The following is a 13270-nucleotide window of genomic DNA, read 5'->3' as shown; positions in this document are numbered from 1 at the left end:
GGCCCATCTCATTCTGGAGGAAAGAGAAAAGCAAGTCCTTGAATCCTAAATGCTCACTGTCAGAAATCAAAGAATTAAATCTCCACAGCAATTATTTTAATCTATGTTCATTGTTTTCACACAATTCCATGCATTTTAGGAGCCCCAAGTCATGTATTTTGAAATGCCATGCAAATACTAATAAACAAAATACCAGCCTTTTGGGAGTAATTCCAGGTATATATTAAGGAACAGATGGTTTGGGTGTGCTGCCTCCACTTTGCTGTTAAACCTGGAATAAATGAAACTAGATAAAGTATTTAATGCAGAAATTCCCAAACTGTCAATTTCTTTGTCTGTCTCTACCATTTGCCTCTATTTGTGGACTCCAAAAGCTGAGTCTGTGTTTAACAAGGGTGAATTTCTTAATCTTTATTAATATAAATGAGAGGAGTTTGTCACCCTTATATAGGTACTGAAAGGATGCCTCCTATGAGAACATGTGAGGACCTCATATAACTACTATTGATTGCTTACAGTTGGTTTTATTTCATGGGTACAAATATTCTGCTCTTACAAATATTTGAAATTATGCATACAAGAACCACCCTTAAATGCTTAAGAATTGCTAGAACTTACATTCTGTGTGTTAAAAGTCACCAAAGCACAATATGGTACTCGGTATTTGTGGGTGCCTTTTTCTTTTTAATGACCTAACACACACTGCTTCCATATTGCTAATGGTAAGAACTTCTGTTTACTGTATGCTGAGTATAACAGAAGTTTTGATTAATCAAAATTGTTAGCATCTTCTTGTGTTAAACCCATATTTATATAGAGAGGTGCTGTTTTGATGTACATTTATCTTTTCTTAGTCTGGCTGGTATTTGCTGAAGCAGAATTCTATTATTTCAATTAAATGGCACTTGCAAGTTATGAAAGTCACAGTCCGTGTGAATTATAAATAGCTACTCTAAAAAGACTAGCAAATTTTCCCTAAGTTTTCAAAAGCTAAGACATTAATTAAGCAGAGGTAGATAAATATACAGCTTTGTTGAAGACATTTTTTGTTGTGAGGATGTGTCTGCTGCTTCGATAGTCTTCAGGCACACTGCATACAAAAACAAGGCAGAGACTGTGCTGGTTGGCATCAGTACCAATATAGGGCAAAAGCAATTTTTATGTGTGGAAAACTGCAATGGAAATTTATATGAACAACAGAGGAAGAATTGGCATCTGAAAAAGTGCAGGAAAATAAAACGTAATCAAGCAGAGATATCATCTTCCCACAGAAGTGCACAAATAACAGCTGTGTGTACAGAGGGGCCTCTTGAAATAAAAGTGTGGGACTTGAAACAAGAGATGTGCCTTTCTCATACACAGTTCTGAGGCAGAGAGTTTCCTCTCATGGATCTAAATGCAGTTGTCTTGCACTACTCGAGTACTAATTTAGGCTTTTCAAATGGAGCAAGTGTGTTTGAGGTACACATGTGCCTGAAGTGATGCACACACTTTGTTTCAAGAAGATGCAGTGCTGCACTGACATCTTCAAGACAGCACAGTATAAAGGTCCTTTCTCTAGCATTTTGTCAGTTTTTCATATTTTTATTTTGTAATGCTGTCGTTGGAAAAGTTGATTTAGCTGCATCTTGCAAATTAATTTATGAAGTGAGAGACAGGGAAAGAAATTAATCTGTCTGCATAATATATTAAAATAAGAGAGTAAGATGCTGTTCTCCTCTGGAATAGAGCTTTGGGAGGCTTTTTGTTGAGATAGTACAATGAAGCTTCAGGCATCTCAGAGGTAAGAAGCAACCTTACTTATCTCCTGTATTTTTCTGAAACCTTTAATAGAAGAATCTCATACATCATATATATCAACCTTTTGGGCACAGAAGGGATTCCAAACTGTTTCTTAGTATCCGATTTAAGCATTTGGCCATTTTTTATTTTCAAGGGCACCTGAAAATAACTCTTAAAGAGAAATCTTTAAGAAATCCAGACTTTTTAGGAACAGATATAACACTGATGTGAACACAGTAGCATTGAAGTACGACTTATTTCTTCCCCGAACATACCTTTGAATGTTTTAGTCTTGAGCTCCATTTCTACTTTGTGAATCAGCTAAGAATCATATGCCCCTTTTAAAAACAAAGGGGGTTTCATGACTGTGGACAACAATCACAATCAGAAAGAATTATTGCAAAATTAACTGATATTTATTCTGTCAGAGACCGGGGAGGAGGGGGGTGCAGAAATTTCTGTAAAGCTGGCATATCCACTAACGGAATTTTCACATTTCTTTGGCACTTACTGATTGGCTGATGGGTTCCTTGTTCATTGCTTACTAGATTTTTTAGGAGAAATCATTGATTTTGTCTCAATTCATGTCTGATTTGGCCCAACAGTGAGAATTTTATTAGTGACTTCCATGAGAGCAGGAACAGATAGATAAATTAAAGTCTTGACTTAGGAGGAAAGAAAATCCTTCGCATTGGCAAATGCTCTTTTTTTGCTTTCAAGTGAGGTATTTAAATAATATTTTTTAAGTCTGCTTCCACAGACCCTTATAAACATACATGTTCTACCATTTTATGGTGTCTTTTTTAACAAAAGGAGTCATAATTTTAATTTAAAAGAAATATTCAAGACAAACTTTCCACAGTCCCTTCAAGGAGAAAGACAAATTGCTTTTCCCCTTACATTCTTGCGGTTTGATTCTGTTCCTCACTGTGCTGGCATGATAAGTAATGCCACGTGGATCATTTAAGGTTAGATGGTAGCTGGCCCATCTGTGGGCTACTCACTGTGGTGTGAGCTGAAGGTGAGGCAAGACCAGCTCAGAGCTCAGAGGAGTGTAGGGCAGGTGCTGAAAAACTCCCCTGGTGGGTGCGGGGCTGCCAGGCAGCCAGAAAAGGGACTGAGAGGCATGTAAAAAGCCCTCTACCACATTTTCTCATTGCTGACAAGGAATACAAGGGGGGACACGCTGCGTGGATTACAGTAAGTCTATGAGGGGGCAAAGAAATGTGGCTGCTCCCTCCATGCAGGGTCCCTCCCCTGCACAAGTCGTATAAACTTGGTATTACTAGCAGAACCTGGTCTCTAGAATGGGGTTTCTAAACCCTTTCACAGAAAATCTCTTTGAGAAAAAGTGTTCTAACTACCTATTGATCAACTGCCAGAAAATGACAACTTGCTATCACTGCTGCTAACTAAAGGTGAAGGAAGGGGATATGGCATATTGATTTTTTGGTGTTTATTCTACTATGAAGAACAAAAAGTCAGAAATGTCTGAAGTGGGGAATTGATTATTCAATGTTTATCCTGATATAAGGAACAAACCACCAACAGCTGAAGTGGGCAGGCACCAGGCTCAAAGCACACGAAAGTAGGTTCTTCAATTCAATTCAATGTGGCTGGGAGGTGGAACAGAGGATGCCAGGGTCTTACATGTGTTCAAGGGTTGGTGGAACAAGCTTATAGAAGAGAATGTGTTAAGGGTTGCTAAATACATCTGCCTCAGGCAGACGGTGACCTGTAAATGCTGGATGATGGGAGACTTTGGGGGGCACATACCATATGAGTTTCCTATGTTCTCTTCAGCTGCTGCCAGAGGCATAATTCTGAATAAGGTTGATCTTTCCTTTGACCTAATATAGATTTTTTTTGTTGTTTTTTTTTGTTCTTGTTAGGCACATCCATTTTATAAATAGTAATGCTATCTCACTGCTTCCTACTTTGGCTCCTCTATTATCTCATCCATCAGCTATTTCTTGTCTTTCTGACTGCCAGCAAAGATGAACATTCTTGATGTGTCCAGATAGTACCTTGCACTGTTGGGGTCACTTGGTGCGAGCAAGTGCTTCCACAATATGGCCATTATTAGGAAATGGTATAGAAACAGGGGGAATTGTAGGTTTCTTTCCTTTTGTTGCCCTCTGTGTTTTGTTATGACTGTCATTTGGCTTCTGTAACCCAAATCAAATTAGTCAACCCTTTTTGTTAAAAATTAAATGTTCCCAGCAATGTAGAGATCTTCTCAATGTCTCCCTTTGCCATGCAGTAAGCAACTTCAAGGGCTGTGGAATCATGATACCTCTTACTAAGAAGTAAAAAACCCCCTCTCTATTAATGTAAATAATTTGGGGGGGGGGTTGTTTGGTTTTTTTTGAGGGGGGGGGTTGGGGGGTTTTTGGGGTTGGGTTTTTTTTTTGGTTAGGCTGGGGCTTGGACTACAGAATTTTTCAAGAAGAATCATCCTTTCAGGCTTACTGGGAAATTGGGTTGTAACTTTCTGTCATTTACTGGCTAAGTGTTCACAAGCACCATCTATCCTGTATCATAATATTTGAAGAAGTCAGTGAAACCTACAAGCCCAGGTTGCCAGCTATAAAACAACAGTGCTCTAGCAAGACTGTAAAGTTGGACAGGGAGAAACATAATACAAGGTAGCCTGAAAACATGGGAAGTAGAACTTGAAAGCAATGGAATTGAGAATCAACCATAAACAAGGTGGTTGCACTGGCAAACTCTGACCACATATTTGCAGTGCAACTTGCGCCTCTTAAACAGGGCAAGTTTGGTCTAAATTGAATTCCTGTTTGGTTAGGAAAAAAATTATCTCATGGTGCTAACTACTGATGAAGAACTGATAATATTTTCAGGACATTTGCAATTTTGAGAACATCCATGTCTATGAGACCCAGTTCAAAAAAAATACTCAGAAGATGCTAATTAGCACTATATTTTTTTAATATAAAATCACAGAATATCCTGAGTTGGAAGAGACGCACAAGGATCATCAAAGTCTTGCTCTAATACTTGCATAAACTGAGATCTAACCTTTTGTAAGCAAATGTTTTGTTAGAAAGAAATAATGGATACATAATGTTTCTGTGTGGATACTTAAATGAAAAAAGGATTTTGGAAAGTATATATTATTGTGCAAATAAGGGATGTTCCCTAGGACCCAGAAGTAATGGGTTTTATCGATCCTTTCCATAGACTTGCATACCAGCTTGACAGACAGATTGTTTGGATTTTAAGCACTCAGACAAGCAAAAATGCCCAAAAGGGGAAAATCACTGGAATTTCAGATTTAGATAATCCCATTAATCAATCTGTTTTCTCAGCTGGGTAAATTTTCTGTTAATTTAGGGAAAGAATAATGAAATCCTTTTCCACTACATCTTCTGAAATACTTACAGAAGTTTACATCCATACATCTCCCAGTCTTCCTCAGAGGAGATGATATACACAGGGTGTGTGATGGCAGGAGTTTGCTGATGCACGTAACACATCGCTCCCTTCCCTTAATGTCAAGTGTTCATTTAATTAACTTGCTTAGGTGACTGTATTTTGCTACCAGTTATTTTCAGTAATGAAGTGAAATGCTCTGTTAGTGTAAAACACAAGTAAAGTTGAAACTAAAATGTGTCTTCCCATTTGTAGTAGGAGGCAAGTACAATAGAGCTGCCAAGATAGGGGCTGACTCATTACAATCCCAGACACTGTATAGAGGAATACATCACATTTCCTGTCATAAGTCCCCTGAAAGTGCTACTAACTCCAGCTTTGGATGGGTGTGCTGGAAGTTTCTTTTCTTATTGTGTAGACAATAGTGCAGCCCTTAGTTTGTGCACACAGGGTGCTTGGCTTGTGTGCAATACACTGAACTTGTAAAGGAGTGAGAACATTTAGAAGTAAAATCACCTTTCTGTCATCCTTAATACCACTGCGGGTTACCACAGCCTCATGTCTTCTCCTCGTGGCCAGGGCAGTGGCTCGGTGTCAAGGCATCTCCAGGGGAATTTTGCCTCCCAGCTGCCTTTTCTAATATGTGAGGACATGACTGGGTTTCTGTGCTCACCACAACTGCTTCCTCCAAGGTAAACTGCATATTAAAAATACACTCATAGATACTTCAAAATGTGCCAAGCCTATGGTCAGTGTGGGTTGCTGGGAGTTTTTTTTTGTTTGTTTGTTTCTTTTTACTTTAGAAAACCATGGCGCCTTAAGGAGGATGTCTTTCAGCATTGCTTTCAGAGCACCCTTTCTTCCTTCTTAACTCTGCCACTAAAAATTCTCTTTGAGCTGATGCTTGGTGCTGAAAGCTAGGCCTGAGGGTTCATTTTTCAATGTGTGAATTTCAGAAAACTGACTATCAAAAAGATGTGGTTTTGAACCTTTGTGAGATTTTGTTTTTCTGAAGAAAACTACACACACTTGCACTGTCTGTCTGCTGTAGGACCAGTGATGGTGAAGAAATTGTGCAGTCAAACCTATGTGCCCATTAGCCCTGTCCTATTAAATTTTGAGCTGGTTGTTCAGTTCAGACAATTTCTTGGGAAGGTATAGACAAAGACCTTGGAAATACTGACTTTCTGCAATTGACATGAAGATAGGTGGCCAGTCAGAGGAGGGAGATCTTATACCCTTGTCAAGAGGTGGACATCAAAAATCCATAGGAGATTGGATGTTATTGCCTCTGCTGCTTATGGAGCTGCTTTGTTTTAATGTGTACTTCCTGGGAAACCAGTAAGAGAATTGTGATTTCTTTTTTTACCCCCTTCTCAGAACACACTGCAAGATCAGGCAGCAGCTCTTTATATCTGGTCCTTTTGTAGAAGACAGTTATCAGTCAGATGCATATGTGATGATCATACTGATGCATCTGTGACACCCCTAAAACATCTTTCTGAGCCCTTAAACAAATTTGTTGTAGCAGTAGTATCGATCTATCTATCTATCTGGAGTATTTGCAGCTGTATCTAAATGTATCCATTGGATTTCAGCTTCCTGCTCATTTGAGGATGGAGGAGGAGAAACCAAGCCATCAAGATTTTAGAGTATTTTACTCCTTTGTGTGGAAGACAGGTTTGGGTTAACAGAAAGTCAATTTCTTTTTGGTAAATGACACAAATGTTGAATGAAAATGATTGCTTGAAGAATTTGTAAACTTATCTTTCATGTTTCTCAGCGCTGCTGATATTGCTTGGGGAAAATGAATCTGAAGCTCTTCTCAACTCAATGGGTCTTCAGTTTCACCATCATGTTTCTTGTAAGGAGAGAAATACCCAAATCCATGATAAAGATTTGCTTAAAATAGTGATCAGGATATTATTGATAGCAGATATGGAGTTTGCAGCCTGTTCCTGTGGTTACGCCTATGTTCCCCTTTGCGAATGAGGGGTGTCCCAAAGCTCCCGTGGAGCCAAGGAGCGTGAGCCAAGGAGCATCTCCACTGCCCGGGGAGGCTCTGGGCTTGTTGCCTGAGAGTGGGGGTCGTTCGTAGTCCTGCAGGCTTGAGTCTGGACTGAGCCATATCTCCGGCTTAGCAGCTCCAGCCCGTCCGGGCGAGGGGACAGCCCGGGGCGTGGCTCTCCCTGGGGAGGAACGGGGCGTGAGGCGAGGGGCCGGGGCTGAGGCCGGGCGGCGACGCTCGGGGCCGGCTGTTTCCCAGGCGATGGGTGGGGAGGGGAGGAGGAGGAGGAGGAAGAGGAGGAGGAGGGGTCCTCGCGGCTTTATCTCCCACCCGGCTCCGCCCGCCGTCGGCTGTCTCCCGTGACCGCAGCGCACCGGCGGGCGCAGCGCGGGCAGGGCAGCGCCCATGGGCTGCGGCAACTCCACGGCCGGCAGCGCGGGCGGGCGAGGTAGGGCGGCGGGGCGGGCCGGGCCGGGCCGGGCGAGCGGCGGAGCGAGCATCCCCGCCGTGCTGGGCAGCTCTGCGGGACTGCGGGGGGCGGCGGCGGGCACGCACCGCGCTCGGCGGGGATACAGCCCCCGGCGCGGGGGATGCCCGTCCGAGCCGCGGGAATCGCTGCCCGCCCTCTTGCAAGAGCATCTTCCTTTCCCGAGGCTGATCCGTTTGCTCAGGGCGAGAGGGTGATGTGGCCTGCCGCGGCACCGGCGGCTTTCTGGTGCCTGCTTGTCGCTAGAGTCACCACCTCCGACAGAAGCTGCCCAAGGCGCGGCGAACCCAGGCCGGGAGCTGGACGTAACGATCCCGCCAGGGGTGTCAGCTCCAACCTCTGCGCTTCCCTATAAGGCCACGAATGCCACTTCTGAAATGAATTTGTGCGACATCTTCGTCTTTTGCTTGTTGGAGAAGTTGGAGGATATTCCATGATTGAGGTTTCATGCATGTTAATGTGTACTGCTGGCTGGTGAGTCCAGCTGGCTCCCTTATTTGTTCATTGCTATTTTCAAAAGAGATAAGATCTGGGAAGATGGTGCTGTTGTGCTCTTCCTCCCCCCTGCCCCCGCAGAATAGGAAAGTACATGGAAACTGGTAAGTGGACCTTCACCCTGTAATTATAATATGAGCATTTCCCAATCGTTTTTCATCCTAGCTGCACTTGGCAAACATTGCCACCTGTTCCAGTACCTTTATCAAGTCTTTCAGATGCACTGGTGAGCTTTCAGCTCCTCAAAATATGCAAAATAATGGTTGGACAACTTAGAATTACTGGGTCCCCATCTCTTACTGTTTTGAGTTGATTTGAATTAACCAGAGTTTCAGTACTGCTTTGGGTGGTGCTAGTCCTGACTTGGTCCTGCCTATGAGTGTGAATGATGCTGTCTTCTCTAGGGTGTACATATGTGTGTATGCTTGTGGGTGCGATGCTGTTCAACTCTGCACTCCACGCTTGGAGGTGAATGTGATTCAGCCATTCCTTACTCAGTTTCTGTTAAATGATTATAACTTAGGTTTTAGGTACTATGTCTGTCCATCAGAGGCCTCTCTCACCCATAAAGAACACATTGTGTGAATTTGCTTGAACACTCAGTGCTCTTACTGGAGCTGTCCAGTTTGCATACATGAATTCTCTCCCTTCAGTTGATTCCCACGTTGCTGTGACTGGAAGCTCCTTTTGTATATGACCAGTCTAGCTTCATACCACTGAGGTGATTCTTGTTCACATCCAATTTCTGTTTGCTGGATAAAAGCACCAGAGAAGTTCAGATGAGACTGTTCAGTCAATTATTAGTCCATTTGTGGTAGTTTCTAAGTTGATGTTGATTTGACTGTCCTGCGGAACTTGTACCAGGGTACAAATGGGTAGATGTCAAATAGACTAACTCTGACAGCAGTGTTTTTTTGAACTCAAAGTTTGTTTAAATGTGTCCCTTTGCATTAAAGGTAGTTGTCTTGAACAGGTTTTGGCTTGTAGATACATTAAGTATTTTCACTGATGGTCTGACCCCTTTGATAGTTAAACTTACTTATGTGTTTTACATATACATTTGAACTTGAATTTTTTGTAAACTTTTAAATGCTCTTTAGAAACATTCCACAGATCTCTAAGGGCTTAGTGCAGGTAAAAACTAACAATGCCACGTAAACCCCATCTTTAGTATAATGGAATTATTACTGTTGCACTGATAGACCTTTCCAAATCCAATGGAGCTCTGAAAGGTCCCGTTCACTTCTCACTTTCACCACTGTCAGTCAGGAATTACTCTGTGCAGTCTATGGTCTTAAAATAACAAACAGCTGGTAATAAAAGCAAGATGTTGGATGTCTACTATTTATTTACTTCATTTAACATTCCTTACAAAGTGTGTCTAATAAAAATAAAATTATTTTATAAAGGGGATATTCCATTTTTGCTTGGAATCCTTGAGCTTTTCAGGAAAATGCAACTCATAATTTCACCAAAAGATGTAAAGACTGTGTAAATACAAATAAATTTTGTGGCATGCACAGCATGACTACATTTTTAATGCTAAAGTTATGACTATTCTGTAGTTGGTAATGTCAAAGCTAGAGGTACATAGCATGTAATTAACCTGTAACACTCTGTCATATCATATGACTAAGTAAAATATTGAAGCATACTTCACAGAACACATTAAATGTGTTACACCAATCACCATTTTCTTATTCTGGTAAAATTCCTATTGTAGCCTAATTTGATTTTTTCTGAGCAGATGTATATATAGTGATAGTTCAGCTAATGATATTATCTTCTGTTGCATGGCTAGAATGACATCAGACCTTTCAGCTCTATGGTCTGTGAGATCTAAACTAATAGACATGATGTAGAATAACATTTCTGTCTGTGGTGCAGTACTTCAGAACACCAATATAACTCACAGCATTCAAATGTTCTTTCCAGAGTATCAGACAGTGGCAAAATCTCTTCAACTGAGAAATGGCAATTTCAGTTATCCAAGTAAACTGATGTATATGCATCCTTCTTAAATTACCTAGCTATTTAATGTATTAACTATGGATTATAGTTATGTATGTCTCAACTTGCTGTTTTCCTTATGTTTTGTTGTCTCATTTTACATATCCTTCTTTCACGTTATTTCCTAGAGTTTTAGAAGCTCAACAATTTCTTTTTTTGTGTACGTCTTTTTAAAATATGCTCTTATACATTCATTCCCCTTTTTTTTTCCTAAGTTAAGGCATTTCCCTTGATTCTAATGATTCTTCACTAAAAAATTTTAACTGCCTCCTCCTTTCCATATCTAGTGTAGTAGCAATGACAGCACCTTAAATTATAGTACTCTTTGGAGGCTGTCAGTCTAGCCTTAATTTAAATATATAGAGAAGCTCTTTGTCTGTGGAAAGCTTCAAGTACAGTCAAGTTATGATGAGGGAGATCTTTCACACCAAGTTTTAACAGATTTATTAACTTCAAGTTTGGTGCAATGCCCAGGAAGTCATCGCGCCATTCTATTGATTTGGTCTAATCTGTTTACCGAACTCCCACCTGATGAGCTGAAGGAATAATTGACGTGAAACAAATTGATGATATTCTGTCATCAGTTACAATGGGGCTATAAATAGAATAAATTCATGAATGCGCTTCCTTACTGCTGACTGTTGGAGCCTGCAATAGAAAGAAGCTTGCAATAGAAAACTCACTCTTAACAATTGCATGTATGTGTGTGTAATTTGGAGGGGTTTTATTTGCTTTTTGTAACAATTTGGTGTGCAAGAAAATGCCATAGGACATCGTTCATTAAAAAGTATTAGAAAAATGTTTCATAATCTGCTCAAAAGTCAGGTCCTGGCATTTTTTGTATCCATTTTATTTGAGGGGTTGCATCTCATGCTTTTTATACTTTTCTGAAGCTTTTGCCTCTCACCTTCACTCATGATGCATTTCTCAGCACAGAAGAGTATCCTCAGTGGCTACAAATGTCTCTCAACCATCTTTTGCATTAGGCCTGCATTTACCAAAATCCTGCACTATCGCCAAGAGAAGCTGCTGTTGTTCTGAAAGAGCAAAACCCCCTCTCACCTAGTGGAGGATGCTTTGGGATAAATTCATCTTCTTTTTGACTTTTTACTGTTTAAATGCTGTGGGGTTTTTCTGAGGGATCACAGCTCCACTCTTCTAGACAGAATGTTTTTCTTCTGTAATCACTGGGGCTCAGAGCAATGTGTGGCTGAATGGGCCACGATTATTTGCAGGCTGTACTCTTTCTTCTCCTTCTGCAGCTCTAAAATACCAAAATGCAGCCGTGATTCTACTGTGTAAATGGTATGAGCAGAGAGGTCATTCAGGACAATTCAGTATTTCCTATTTCTTATGGATGTGGCTTTGTAGCTACTCTTCAATGTCTTGCTGAGGTTCGGTTAGAAAAACCAAGCAAGCAAGAGCCTATCAAGACAAGGCTTATGGGGTCAAGTGCTGCCTTTTCTTAGGCCAGGCTCTTATAGTGGGAAAAAATGGACAAGCTTTATATATGTGAGCCTTTTCTCAAGTCATTTATGGAAACCATCATACCTATGAGAGCAGTAGGCCTTGCTGCTATGGAGCGAGCTGTAGAGTGTTTGTGGATTGGGAGTAAACAAGATTCTTTGGCTGAACTTCTGACAGAAGGAATTTGGGCAGCAATAAAATTGTGCTGCTCACTAAACGTGCAAGAGTTAGACAAATATGTTGTTGAAGTAACAGGGTGATGGTGAATGGATTGGACTTCACAAATAAACATGTCCATATGAACTGAGATGGTTTTGGTTCCTTGAGAAATAATATCTATGTGTAAGGAATGTTCAGGCTCCCTAATGAACAAAAATTTAGAAGTTTTTACATAGAGAGTTTTTTATAGTATACCTAGCTAAAAGTATGTTCATTTGCAAGCTCAGAACTCTTGCAGGAAGAAAACTCCTTTGGTAACTGGAAACACTCTCAGATCTGTTGTCAGGTACCTTAGTGATACTTGAATGAATTTGAACCAAACACTTGTTTCACTTTTGCTGGTGAAAATGAGAAATAAACCCCACTGAAATTAATGGAATTCCATCAATGAAAGTGAGGATAAACTGGCTTGCTGTGCTTATAAAAAAGTAGAAAACAATGTTTTTCTTTTTATATGTATTTTTAAATTTATTGTAAAAGTAAAACTAATTTCTTAAAAAGTGAATTTGTTTTGATCATACTCAGTTCTCAAAGTTTTTGTGTGAAATACATTTCAAAACACTGCAGTGATTTTTCAGCAGTATACCCTTGCTAATATTCCAAGAAAACAAGTGCTGCCATGTGTGAACGTTAGTGGCATATTTCCATACATGGAATTTTATAGCTCTTATCAAAGCCCGGGCTCATGGGTTTGAGTGACATCTCCCATCTCCAGAGTGAGGATGTATTTGTACCATAATGCATTGAAGACAGGCATGGCACTGAACATGGACGTGGCACTGAAGTACGCCCAGTGATTGACTGGAACTTGATTATCTCCTCTGGGGAGCCTAGCAGTGCTGCTGTTGGCACACAATTTTTCTCCCTTGGCTTGAGGTTTCAGTTTGTATATTAAACACTGTACTTTTGCTGTACTTCCTACAAGCAAGACAAATTTTTGAGATCGGCATCCAAGGTGCTTAGACTCAGAAGAGTCTTGGCAAAGGCCTCTCAAAGGGCCGTGAACCTTTTAGAGAAACTGATTTTGATCACAGAGAGTTTAGACTAAAACATAAGAAAGTTATGGCCCTTGTGCAGAATAGACACAGCAAAGGAATAGTTTCTTCTGGAAAAAATTAAAAATCCTGCTAGGTCCAGCTAGGTTTTTCAAAACGCATGTTGTCTGAAGTGTTGCCGATGCCTGGGCTCTGTCTAGGGGTACAGGGGGGTGCCCTGAAGGCTCATTGCTGAGCTGACTGCATGAACCGGCCTTGGTAGCAGAAAATGTCTCCCTACATTGACAGAGATTGAGCTCGCACAGCAATGCCAGCCTTCCATCTGGGTACAATTAATTGTACAGGTAGTGCTTCATAGATGTGCCCGCAAAGCCAAAAAGTCTCAGAGGGCTGCCTGGTGGAGTAAGGTTT

This window comes from Ammospiza nelsoni, chromosome 5, assembly GCF_027579445.1.
Source record: "Ammospiza nelsoni isolate bAmmNel1 chromosome 5, bAmmNel1.pri, whole genome shotgun sequence".
In the NCBI taxonomy this organism is placed as follows: domain Eukaryota; kingdom Metazoa; phylum Chordata; class Aves; order Passeriformes; family Passerellidae; genus Ammospiza; species Ammospiza nelsoni.
Note: the sequence above shows the minus strand (reverse complement) of the source record.